This window comes from Lycium barbarum, chromosome 7 (genome assembly GCF_019175385.1).
Source record: "Lycium barbarum isolate Lr01 chromosome 7, ASM1917538v2, whole genome shotgun sequence".
NCBI classification, from domain to species: domain Eukaryota; kingdom Viridiplantae; phylum Streptophyta; class Magnoliopsida; order Solanales; family Solanaceae; genus Lycium; species Lycium barbarum.
In genome coordinates, this window is record NC_083343.1 from 46,557,072 (window position 1) to 46,568,625 (window position 11,554).

At 42.0% G+C, this 11,554-nt stretch overlaps 1 long non-coding RNA gene across 1 annotated transcript; it reads left to right on the forward strand.

Annotated features, from left to right (window-relative positions):
• The first annotated feature begins 8,986 nt into the window (after nucleotides 1–8,986).
• On the forward strand, nucleotides 8,987–11,250 carry LOC132602261 (uncharacterized). Its single transcript, XR_009567696.1, has 3 exons — nucleotides 8,987–9,074; nucleotides 9,859–9,910; nucleotides 11,195–11,250. It is a non-coding gene; the product is annotated as an uncharacterized LOC132602261 (long non-coding RNA).
• The last annotated feature ends 304 nt before the right edge of the window (nucleotides 11,251–11,554 follow it).

Below are 11,554 nucleotides of genomic sequence, written 5' to 3' on the forward strand. Positions count from 1 at the left end.
GGCCTGATAGAGATCGTGACAGGAGGCAACCCAAGAGGGCTAGATCAGCCAGTTATTCAGGGGAGTCTCGAGGCGGGCAGCCTCAGCTGCAGTATAGCAGATATCCTCCTCAGTCAGGACTGAGTACACGTCCACAGTCTACAGGCAGACGATTTGACGGTGCAGGGCACTCAGGAGTGGGCTGGAGCTCTAGGGCTTCAGGTTCACAGGTGAGCCGAGGTTCCAGTCAAGTGAGGCCACCTATGCCTCGGTGTTCTTATTGTGGGAGTTCTCATCCAGGAGAGTGCTACCGAGCTACAGGAGCTTGTTTTTCTTGTGGCCGTCAGGGCCATATTATGAGAGATTGTCTGTTGGCGGGTGGTTCGGGTGGTGCAGCTCAGCCGACGGGATCAGCTGCTGGTTCGTTTTCCACTCCTTCAGCTATGCGTCCTGCGGGGTGGGGTATGCCAGCACCAGCAGGCCACGGTAGAGGCCGTGGCGGGGTTTCTGATTCTAGCGGTCCTTCGAACCGCATATATGCATTGGCTAGCCGACAGGATCAGGAGGCGTCGCCAAATGTGGTCACAAGTACATTATTGGTCTTTTCTCGAGCTGTATATGCATTGATCGATCCAGGTTTTACTTTATCATATATTTCTCCCCTTGTCGCTAGTAAACTTGAGATAACACCTGAACCGATAGAACCGTTCGAGGTGGCTACACCAGTCGGGGATTTTATTATAGCGAGGCAGGTATATAAGGATTGTTCTTTAATTATATGTGGCCGTTGCACCAAGGCCGATTTGGTAGAATTGGATATGATGGAATTCGATGTTATTATGGGCATGGATTGGTTAGCCTCTTGTTACGCTAATGTTGACTATCAAAAAAAGGTAGTTCGTTTCCAGTTTCCAGTTTCCAGGGGAACCAGTTAGAGAATGGGCAGGAAATACAGCATCGCCGAGGGGTAAGTTTATTTCATACCTCAAGGCCAGGAAGATGATTCAGAAAGGGTATATTTATCATCTGGTTCGCGTACATGATATTAAAGCAGAGACACCTACTCTCCAGTCAGTCCCGGTTGTCAATGAATTTCCAGATGTATTTCCGGACGAGCTTCCAGGTCTTCCACCTGAACGGGAGATCGAGTTCACGATAGATGTGCTACCAGATACTCAGCCTATATCTATTCCTTCTTACAGAATGGCACCTGCAGAATTGAAAGAATTAAAGGAGCAGCTGAAAGATTTATTAGAAAAAGGCTTCATCAGACCCAGTACGTCACCTTGGGGAGCACCGGTATTGTTTGTAAGAAAGAAAGACGGGTCGTTGCGGATGTGCATTGATTACAGACAGCTGAATAAGGTGACTATAAAGAATAAATATCCCCTCCCCCGGATTGATGATTTATTTGATCAGTTGCAGGGTGCTAAATATTTTTCGAAGATAGACTTGCGCTCGGGTTATCATCAGGTGCCGGTACGAGAGGCAGACATTCCGAAGACTGCTTTCAGGACCCGATACGGGCATTATGAGTTCAGGGTGATTTCTTTTGGGCTAACTAATGCGCCAGCAGTGTTTATGGATTTGATGAATCGGGTATTCGGGCCGTTTCTAGACATGTTCGTGATCGTATTTATTGATGACATTCTGGTTTATTCACGATCAGCAGAGGAGCATTCAGATCATCTGAGGACAGTACTTGGCACACTTCGGCAACATAAATTATATGCTGAGTTCTCTAAGTGTGAATTGTGGTTGACCTCAGTGGCATTCTTGGGGCATATCGTCGGAGCAGATGGTATTCGGGTCGATACACATAAGATTGAGGCCGTGCAGAATTGGCCTAGGCCTACGACACCGACTGAGGTACGCAGTTTTCTAGGATTGGCCGGATATTACAGGAGATTTGTGGAGAATTTTGCTTCTATTGCAGCACCATTAACGAAGTTAACTCAAAAGGCAGCAAAATTTCAATGGACCGATGCTTGTGAACGCAGCTTCCAGTTGCTGAAGGAAAAGTTGATTACAACTCCAGTTCTAACTCTTCTCGAGGGGCCAGATGGGTATGTTATCTATTGTGATGCTTCCGGTATTGGGATAGGTTGTGTACTAATGCAGCATGGTCGAGTTATAGCCTATGCTTCCCGGCAGCTCAAACCGCACGAGAGAAATTATCCTACTCATGATCTGGAACTAGCCGCGGTAATTCATGCTTTGAAGATATGACGACATTACTTATATGGGGTTCATGTTGATATTTATACAGATCACAAAATCCTTCAGTACATTTTTAAACAAAAGGAGTTGAATTTGCGGCAAAGAAGATGGCTCAAATTATTGAAAGATTATGACGTTGACATTTTGTATCATCCTGGAAAAGCCAACGTTGTAGCCGATGCACTTAGCCGCAAGTCCATGGGCAGTCTGACCTACGTGCAGCCAGAAAGGAAAGAATTAGTTCGTGAGATTCATCAGCTGGCCAGTCTTGGAGTTCGTTTGGCTGATTCTGGAAATATTGGGGTTTCTGTCCGAGAAGTTGCTGAATAATCTATTATGGAAGAGGTAAAACGACGTCAGTTCGAGGACCCTATTCTGGTACAGTACAGGGACACCACCCTTGATAAGGAAAAGACCCGATTCGAGATTTCACCTCACGGGGTATTACTATATGGAGGCAGGTTATGTGTATCTGACGTTGCAGGCGGCGACAGATTATGGGAGAGGCACATTATGCTCGGTATTCTGTTCATCCTGGATCCACTAAGATGTACCATGATCTCAGATGCTTATATTGGTGGGATGGTATGAAAAGAGATATCGCAGAGTTCGTTGCTCAGTGCCCAAATTGTCAACAGGTTAAGATCGAGCATCAAAAGCCCGGTGGATTGTTACAGGAAATGGAAATTCCAGCTTGGAAATGGGAAATAATTAATATGGATTTCATTACAGGCTTACCGCGTACTCCACGCAGGTATGATTCTATATAGGTTATTGTTGATAGGCTGACAAAATCAGCCCATTTTCTTCCGGTCAGGACTACTTATTCGACTGAGGATTATGCCCGGTTGTACATTAGAGATATAGTAAGACTTTACGGAGATCCTATATCTATTATAACCGACAGGGGTGCCCAATTTACGACTAACTTCTGGAGGTCATTTCAGGACGGATTAAGGACCCAGGTGAGCCTTAGTACAGCATTCCATCCTCAGTCTGACGGACAGGCCGAGCGTACTATTCAGACGCTGGAAGATATGCTACGGGCCTGTGTTATTGATTTTAGAGGTAGTTGGGATGATCATTTGCCGCTTATTGAATTTGCTTATAATAATAGTTATCATTCCAGCATTTAGATGGCGCCGTATGAAGCCCTATATGGTAGAAAATGCAGGTCTCTGATTGGTTGGTTCGATGTGGGTGAAACTAAATTGATTGGTCCAGATATGATCCAGCAAGCAGTCGATAAGGTGAAACTCATCCGAGAACGGCTATTAGCAGCCCAGAGTCGATAGAAATCATATGCAGATAAACGACGTCGACCTTTAGAGTTCCAGATTGGTGACTGGGTATTTCTGAAAGTGTCACCTATGAAAGGTGTAATGAGATTCGGCAGAAAAGGAAAGCTCAGTCCGCGATATATTGGGCCTTATCAGATTATTCGAAAGATAGGCGAGGTCGCCTACGAGTTAGACTTACCATCTGATTTGGAAGCAGTGCATCCGGTATTTCATGTATCAATGCTCCGTAAGTGTATTGGTGATCCTTCCAGAATATTTCCTATAGAGGATATCCAGGTAACAGAGGAACTGTCCTTTGAAGAACAACCTGTAGCTATTTTGGATCGCCAGGTGAGGAGATTGCGCACCAAAGATGTGCCTTCTGTTAAGGTATTGTGGCGAAACAATAATCGAGAAGAAATGACCTGGGAAGCGGAGGACGAGATGAAGAAGAAGTACCCTCACTTGTTTCCTATGCCCACAGGTAATCTAAATTCCTTAAACTGGTTATATTGATCGGTGAATAAATTATATGTGCTGTCCATAAAAAATAAACTCCCCGAAATGATTGCAAGACCCTATAAGGCTAGTTTAACATTCGAGGACGAATGTTCTAAAGAGGGGGGGGGGGAGGATGTTATATCCCGTAATTTTGCACATTCGGCTAAATTGAAATAATTGTGACTAATAAGAGATAAGGCAACATTTTGATCTTATTCAATATATATGTCGTTTATGAAAAATACTGATGCAGAAATATCGAGGAAGGCTAAGGGAAAAATTGGAATTTTGAAAATTAGTTTCGTGAATTACAAAATATGAACCATAAGTAATTGGGCTCAAAAAAAAAAAAGAAAGAAAATGGCCCAATAAGTGGCCACCCATGGGAAAAGAAAAAGGGGCCCAAGCCCATGACAAATTAAACCCAAGCCAAATAAAAGGAAGGGGCCACAAGTCTTCAACACACTAGAACATTCAAGAAAACAAAACAAAGTGAGAGCAAGAGCAAGGGGAATTCGGCCAACATAGAGAAAGAGAGAAAAAAAAATTAAGCCTCTCAACTTTGATCCAAAAATTATAGTTTTCTAGTATTCTTACTAAGTTCAAGACCCTCTTCAACGTGGTATAATTATTTGAGCGAGAAAACTACTTTAGTGGCAAGTGAAAAATTGAAGAAAAAGTAAAAATTCTATCCTCTTTTATGTTATGAAGGGTTTATATATATGTTGTAGTGAGTATAGTTGAATGAAAATCATGGAAATGCCGTGTGTTGTGTGTGGGCCGTGTGGGTGTGTTGTGTGTGTGTGGCCGTGTGGTTCATATTGGTGAAGGAAGATGAATTAAATTTATTTAGTATGTTAATTGTGTTGTTGTGGCCTTTGTGATGTAAATTGAAGACTAATGGTTCAAGTTGGCATGGAAATTGGTTGTAGATTGTTGTAGGAAATTATGTGATTTTAATATGGTTTTTATGTAATTATGGAAGTGGAGTTGCTAAAGTGTGAATTGTTGTTGTTGTTGATGAATTTGAAAGAAGAAAATGTGTCGTCGTAGTTTCGTTGCATTTGTAGAAGTTTCGGGTGGAATATGGTGTTAGTGGGATTGTTTGAATATTGCACAAATTGTTTAAAGCGTTCTTGAATTGTGTTTGAATGATCTTGGATTAGTAATGAATATGTGAGCGTTGATATTGGCTTGAAAATACGTAGTTGAATTGAATGTGATAAGCTACGTAGAGATAGAAGGTTACTAATATTAGAATGCGCTTTAAATTGATTCTTGATGTTATTGGTATGGTTGTTGGTATTGTTGGTATGGTTGTTGATGAATTTGGCCGAGTTAAATTCTCGGGGATGTTGAATTTACAGGGGAGATGCTGCCGAAATTTCTGTAGACAAGTACTAGTTAGAATTGAATTTCTAAGTACTTGTAGCTAGTTTGGTAATTGATAACGTTATTGTAGATATTGGAGAGCCCGAGACTTGAGTCGGGATTTGGTTAGTGAGCGATCGAGGTATGTAAAGCCTACCTTTCCTTCTTTTGGCATGATCCTTTTGAAATGAACAAAAATGTATATGTATGCTTATAATGAAAATCCTACTCTTAGAGCCACTAGGATGGCTAGCATCTTTGACTTCCATAAGCTATTTCATATGGCTTGATACATATTTGTGATATTCGAAGACTCTAGTGGTTATGTTTCCGAATGTTGTTCGAAAGAAAAATCGAGAGGACTAAATCTTTGATGAATATTTTGGTACGTAAATATGGTCCAAAAGTCTCCATTTGATTTGATCCATAATGTTATTCGAAAGTTTCCTAATATGAATAATTGATCCATAATGATGTTCGAAAGTTTTCTAATATGAATGATACTTGAATTTCCAAGTATGGCTTATGAAATATTTTTAGAAGGTTCTGTACTTCAAAAGCTCGTAACTTTCTTATACTAATTCCGATTGACCCGAATCTTATTTTTGAGCCTTCAGATGTAGGTAAATATGTTTGTCCATCGAGTTTTGAAATTTATTTATTTACTTATATGCATATGGTTTCCTCACTACTCCGCTCGTGCATACTACTATGATATCGTTCGCCGGATCCCGGGCCGGTTTTGTGATCGTGCGCACTATGTTATATTCGGCAGTATGATGTGTTACGGTTCCCGAGACCTCGCCATAGGGCCGGGTACCGCATATATACGGCGTTATGATGTGATATGTCATATGATATATTCTGATGTTGTGTTATGTTATGATGATACGATATGTTCGGGGATTGTACGGAGATTTGAAACCTTCTGGAGTATGATGTGTTGTGGCGCCAGCGTTGGAGTGGCGACCACGTTCCTGAGCCCTATACATGATTTTTATTTGCATTATTTATATTTTCAGCACAGTTTTTGATATACTAATTCTGTATCCATTTTCTGTAATCCTCACTTCAGTTATGATTCGGATTACTGTGCTTCATGCTTTACATACTCAGTACATATTTCGTACTGACCCCCTTTCTTCGGGGGCTGCGTTTCATGCCCGCAGGTACAGACGTTCGTTCTGGTGACCCGCCAGTGTAGGACACTTATTCTGCTATTTGGAGTACTCCTTTGATCCGGAGCTCATATTTTGGTACATATCTTTTGTCATACACATTTCTGTATATATGACTATTTGAGGGTACGGCGGGGCCCTGTCCCGTCATATGTTTCTGTTATGGTTTGTAGAGGCCTGTAGACATATATGTGGGTCATGGGTCATGTTTGTTTGATTATGTTTGTGATTTGTGCCTTAAGCGGTCCCGTTTGCTATTACGGCCAAAACGGCCCACATGTTTGTATATGTATGTATATTCGGGCGATGTGTATTCCGCCAGCCTGCCGACTTTTGGTATGATATTTCTGTTACAGGTGACCGCTTAAGATGACGTCTGTTTCTCAGTATCCGTATAAATAACGTATATTAAATTTGAATAAGTCTTTGACATATCGATCTAGTAAGCAAGTCTGTATGGGTGTCCAGTTAGCACTAGTCACGGCCCACGGGGCTGGGTCGTGACAAAAGTGGTATCAGAGCGGTTTGTCCTCGGAATGTCTATAGGCCGTGTCTAGTAGAGTCTTGTTTATCGGTGTGTTGTGCACCACATCTATAAACATGAGGCTACAGGACATTTAGGGTGTTACCTTTCTTTGGATCTTAGATCGTGCGATAGAGCTGTGCTATTAGGATGATTTCTTTCTGACCGACTGTTATGTTTACAGTGATGCCTCCGAAGAAGACGACGGCTGCCCAGAAGGGCGAAGCAGTGGCAGGAGAGACCAGTCAGATACAGAGGGTCACTCGGGCTCGTGCTCAGACTATGCCCGATATTGCGCCCCAGTCAGTGGGTTCTGCTACATCCCCATCATCAGAGGAGCCTGGAGCGGCTCCACCATTAGCTCCGGAGGCTCCAGCGCCCGAGCCTCCAGCTCCCCAGCCAGGGGCGGAGGACAGGGTGATGAGAGAGGTTGTGCAGTTATTGACGACCTTAGTAGCAGGACAGGCTCGCAGACGCGGGCTAGGGGGTGATGATGGTGACAGACGTGACAGTTTGAGGGTCCGTGATTTCTTGACCTGTAATCCCCTATAGTTCGACGGGTCTAAGCCCGAAGAGGACCCCCAGGATTTCATTCGATAGATGCAGCGCACACTGAGACTGGTCAGGGCTTCTGAGACTGAGTCTGTCGAGCTGGCATCACATAGATTGCGGGACGTAGAGATTAATTGGTACGAGTCTTGGGAGCTGTCCAGAGGCGAGGATGCTCCCCCAGTCGTGTGGGATGAGTTTACAGCAGCTTTTTCAGCCACGTTTTGCCCCCAGAGTTGCGGCGGGCGAGAGTTGACATATTTTTACAGCTGAGGCAGAGAGGCAGGAGTGTCCGAGAGTACAACTTGGAGTTTGATTCTCTGGCCAGATATCCACCTACCATAGTAGCTGATATGGCTGACCGGATGCATCGGTACGTGATAGGGCTGGATCATTATTTGGTGGATAGCTGTATGACGATGGCGTCACAGACTGGGATGGACATTTCCCGGTTACAGGCCTATGCGTAGGGTATGGAGGACCGGCACAGAGGGCGCCGGCCTGATAGAGATCGTGACAGGAGGCAACCCAAGAGGGCTAGATCAGCCAGTTATTCAGGGGAGTCTCGAGGCGTTATGATGTGATATGTCATATGATATATTCTGATGTTGTGTTATGTTATGATGATACGATATGTTCGGGGATTGTACGGAGATTTGAAACCTTCTGGAGTATGATGTGTTGTGGCAACAGCGTCGGAGTGGCGACCACGTTCCTGAGCCCTATGCATGATTTTTATTTGCATTATTTATATTTTCAGCACAGTTTTTGATATACTAATTCTGTATCCATTTTCTGTAATCCTCACTTCAGTTATGATTCGGATTACTGTGCTTCATGCTTTACATACTCAGTACATATTTCGTACTGACCCCCTTTATTCGGGGGCTGCGTTTCATGCCCGCAGGTACAGGCGTTCGTTCTTGTTATATCCCGCATTTTTGCGCAATCGGAGAATTCAAGACAATCGCGAGAAGACAATAAGCAAGGCCTTATTTTTGTTTTGTTTGACATATGAGTTGCTTATGAAAGATTTAGAAGCGGAATTATCAAGAGAGTTTAGGGGTAAAATTGGAATTTTTGGGAAAATAGTTTTATGAATTACTACTTGTCATGAAGAATAATTGGGCTTGGAATTTTAAAATGCAAAAGAGGGCCCAACCGGCCATGGCATGGGCTAAGCCCATGAGGGGGTTTAATTTACAAGAATAAAAGATGACTAAGTCATCCTTATCATGTAATTTTCTAGAAATCTCAAGAAGTGGAAGAACAAGAAAACAAGGAGAAACATTAAAGGCCATTCGGCCACAACAAATTCCACCAAAACCTTGGAAGATTTTCCATCAAAAATCATTCTCTTCTAGCCAAACAATCCCTTGAAGGGCCCTTAGCAAGGTGGAGTATTCATTGGAGCAAGAAAAACATATATTCATAAGTTGGAAATTCAAGCAAGTTGGAGAATCAAAGAAGGAGGTAAGAATTCATTCTCTTTACATGTTATGGATATTTTTGCATGTTGTTGTATACCAAAATGAGTGAAATTCATGAGGAATATGGAAGTGGGGGTGGTGGCCGTGTATGTGTATATGTGTGTGTAGAAATTATGAGCTAATTATTTTATTTAGTGTTTAGTTGTTATTGTTGTGAATGTTATGTTGATAATGGAAGTTGAATGATTTTGGAAAGGTTGTAGTTGTGTATGCATGATGGTGGCCGTGTGGTGTATATTGTATGTATAGTCGTGTATATGTGTTGAATTATGAAGGAATGGTGAGCAAGTTTTATTTAGTATGTTGGTTGTTGTGTTGTGAACTTTATGTTGCAAATAAAAGCCTAATGAGCTTAGGGAAGTATTAGTAGTTGGAGGCTTGTCTTGGAAGATTATGTAAATTGAAATTATGTCCTTACATGTATGGAAGATAATGATATTAGTATGGTGTTGTTGGAATATATATTATAAGGTCGTTATCGTTTTTATTGGAGTTGGAAGGTTTTGAAGGAAGTGATAAATTGATTAAGTTGTTATAATATATCTTGGATTGAGTATGGAAACTGTTAGTATGGTTGTTGATATTATGATTGATAGTTTGGCCGGGTTGAATTCCCGGATTGTTGTTGATGAGAATTGGATAAGTTGATCTTTGGGAATCATGTATTTATAGGGGAAGTGCTGCCGAAATTTCGGTAGTCAAGTATTATCTTCAGATTCCAATTCCAAATGTTCTAACCAAAGTTCGTAAATGTGACCAATTTGTAGATTTTGGCGGATTTGCAACTTGAATTTGGAATAGCATAAGGAGCGGAAAGAGGTATGTAAGGCTTCACCCTTCCTTCTATGGCATGTCTTAGACGTAATATGTTGGATATGAGCCTCGGGGATAACTCTACCCTCCGGAATCCGCGCCTAAAGTTTCCCCTTTTTCATTCAGTAGAATTGAATTAAAAATTGTGTAAAATGTTGGAAGAACTTCCTAAACCTCTAGAACTCGCATAAATAGGACCCGACTACCCTAAAACCCTCACAAGTAACGCCATGACATGTAACATATGTAAATTTGGTACGCCGCCTCATTTGACTCGAGGTGTGCCCATTGTTCCCGGATTTTCCTTATTGTTCCTCTTGACTTACTTTGAAGCTGAATCCAAAAGAAACCTTTGATCCTTATTCCATTATCAAATGACAAGTACTATACCTATTCCAACGAGAATACTTCTATGACGATAACGATAACGATGATGTCAGAAAAGAGAATATGCCTACGATAAGTATGACCAGAATGATTCCATGACCAAGATTTCTAAGCAAAGGATTCAATGTGAATACGAAGGTGACAAACTAGTTCTTGATCCTTATTTCTATTTCTTAGCTATGACACTATTTTCTAAGGATTTCAAAGCCTATGAACTGACGTCTATGATGCCTATGATTTCATTCTATGTTTACTTCTAATGCTATTCTCCGTTGGTAGTCTCGCCTCAAAATACTTGTTCCTTCAAGGTGAGACAAAGCGATTACGATTGTTCCATAATGTAATCGGAGGTCACCGACCTTACGTCACTCCGATGGCTACATGATTTTTCTTTGGGCTCTCTTGCATGCTTATATGACACATGTATATAAGATATGTATATGAAAATGAGGTGGGGGAAGGGATACATGGGGATGGGAAGGGAAACATGTTTCACTGCCACCTGGTCAGTTGGCTTATCATCCCGGACGCGGGATATAAATATATATATGGGCGAGCCGATGTATTTCGGCGCAATGTGGGCGAGCCGACATTGTTCGGTGCTATGATATCACATAATATACTATGATATGCTATGACATGATACACTGTGAAATAAGATCTATTTTCTATGAATATGAAAAAGAAATGTTTCCAAAAGACAGCCAAGCATGCATGGTATCCGGCCTGAAAGGGCAGTCCTATGTACAGGTTACTTTCTTGTCTTATTATATGTCTATGACCCCATGATATTGGTAATCATAACCTATGTTCCTGTTTGTATTAATTTCCATGCCTTACATACTCGGTACACTATTCGTACTGACGTCCCTTCTTGTGGACGCTGCGTTTCATGCCGCGCAGGTCAGCAGGTAGACGGACCTGATTTCTAGGAGTTCTATCAGCAGTTATCGGCAGAGCTCCAGTTGTCCCGGAGCCTCAGATTCTTGGTACTATTTTGTGTATATATGTTCGGGCACGGTAGTACTCGGCCATTTCTATGTATATGTGTACTATGTTTAGAGGCTCGTAGACAGATATGTACAGTTAGATGTTTTGTACTTTTGATGGTCCTAGTCGCTGTATACTGTGCTAGTAAAGCTTATTAGCCTATGTTTATAAGTATGCTCCTAATGTTAACGTTTAGTAAACAAGAAAAATATATGGTATAGTTCATACGGCCCGCTCAGTAATACAGGTAAGATGATAGATAAGGGGTGCTCG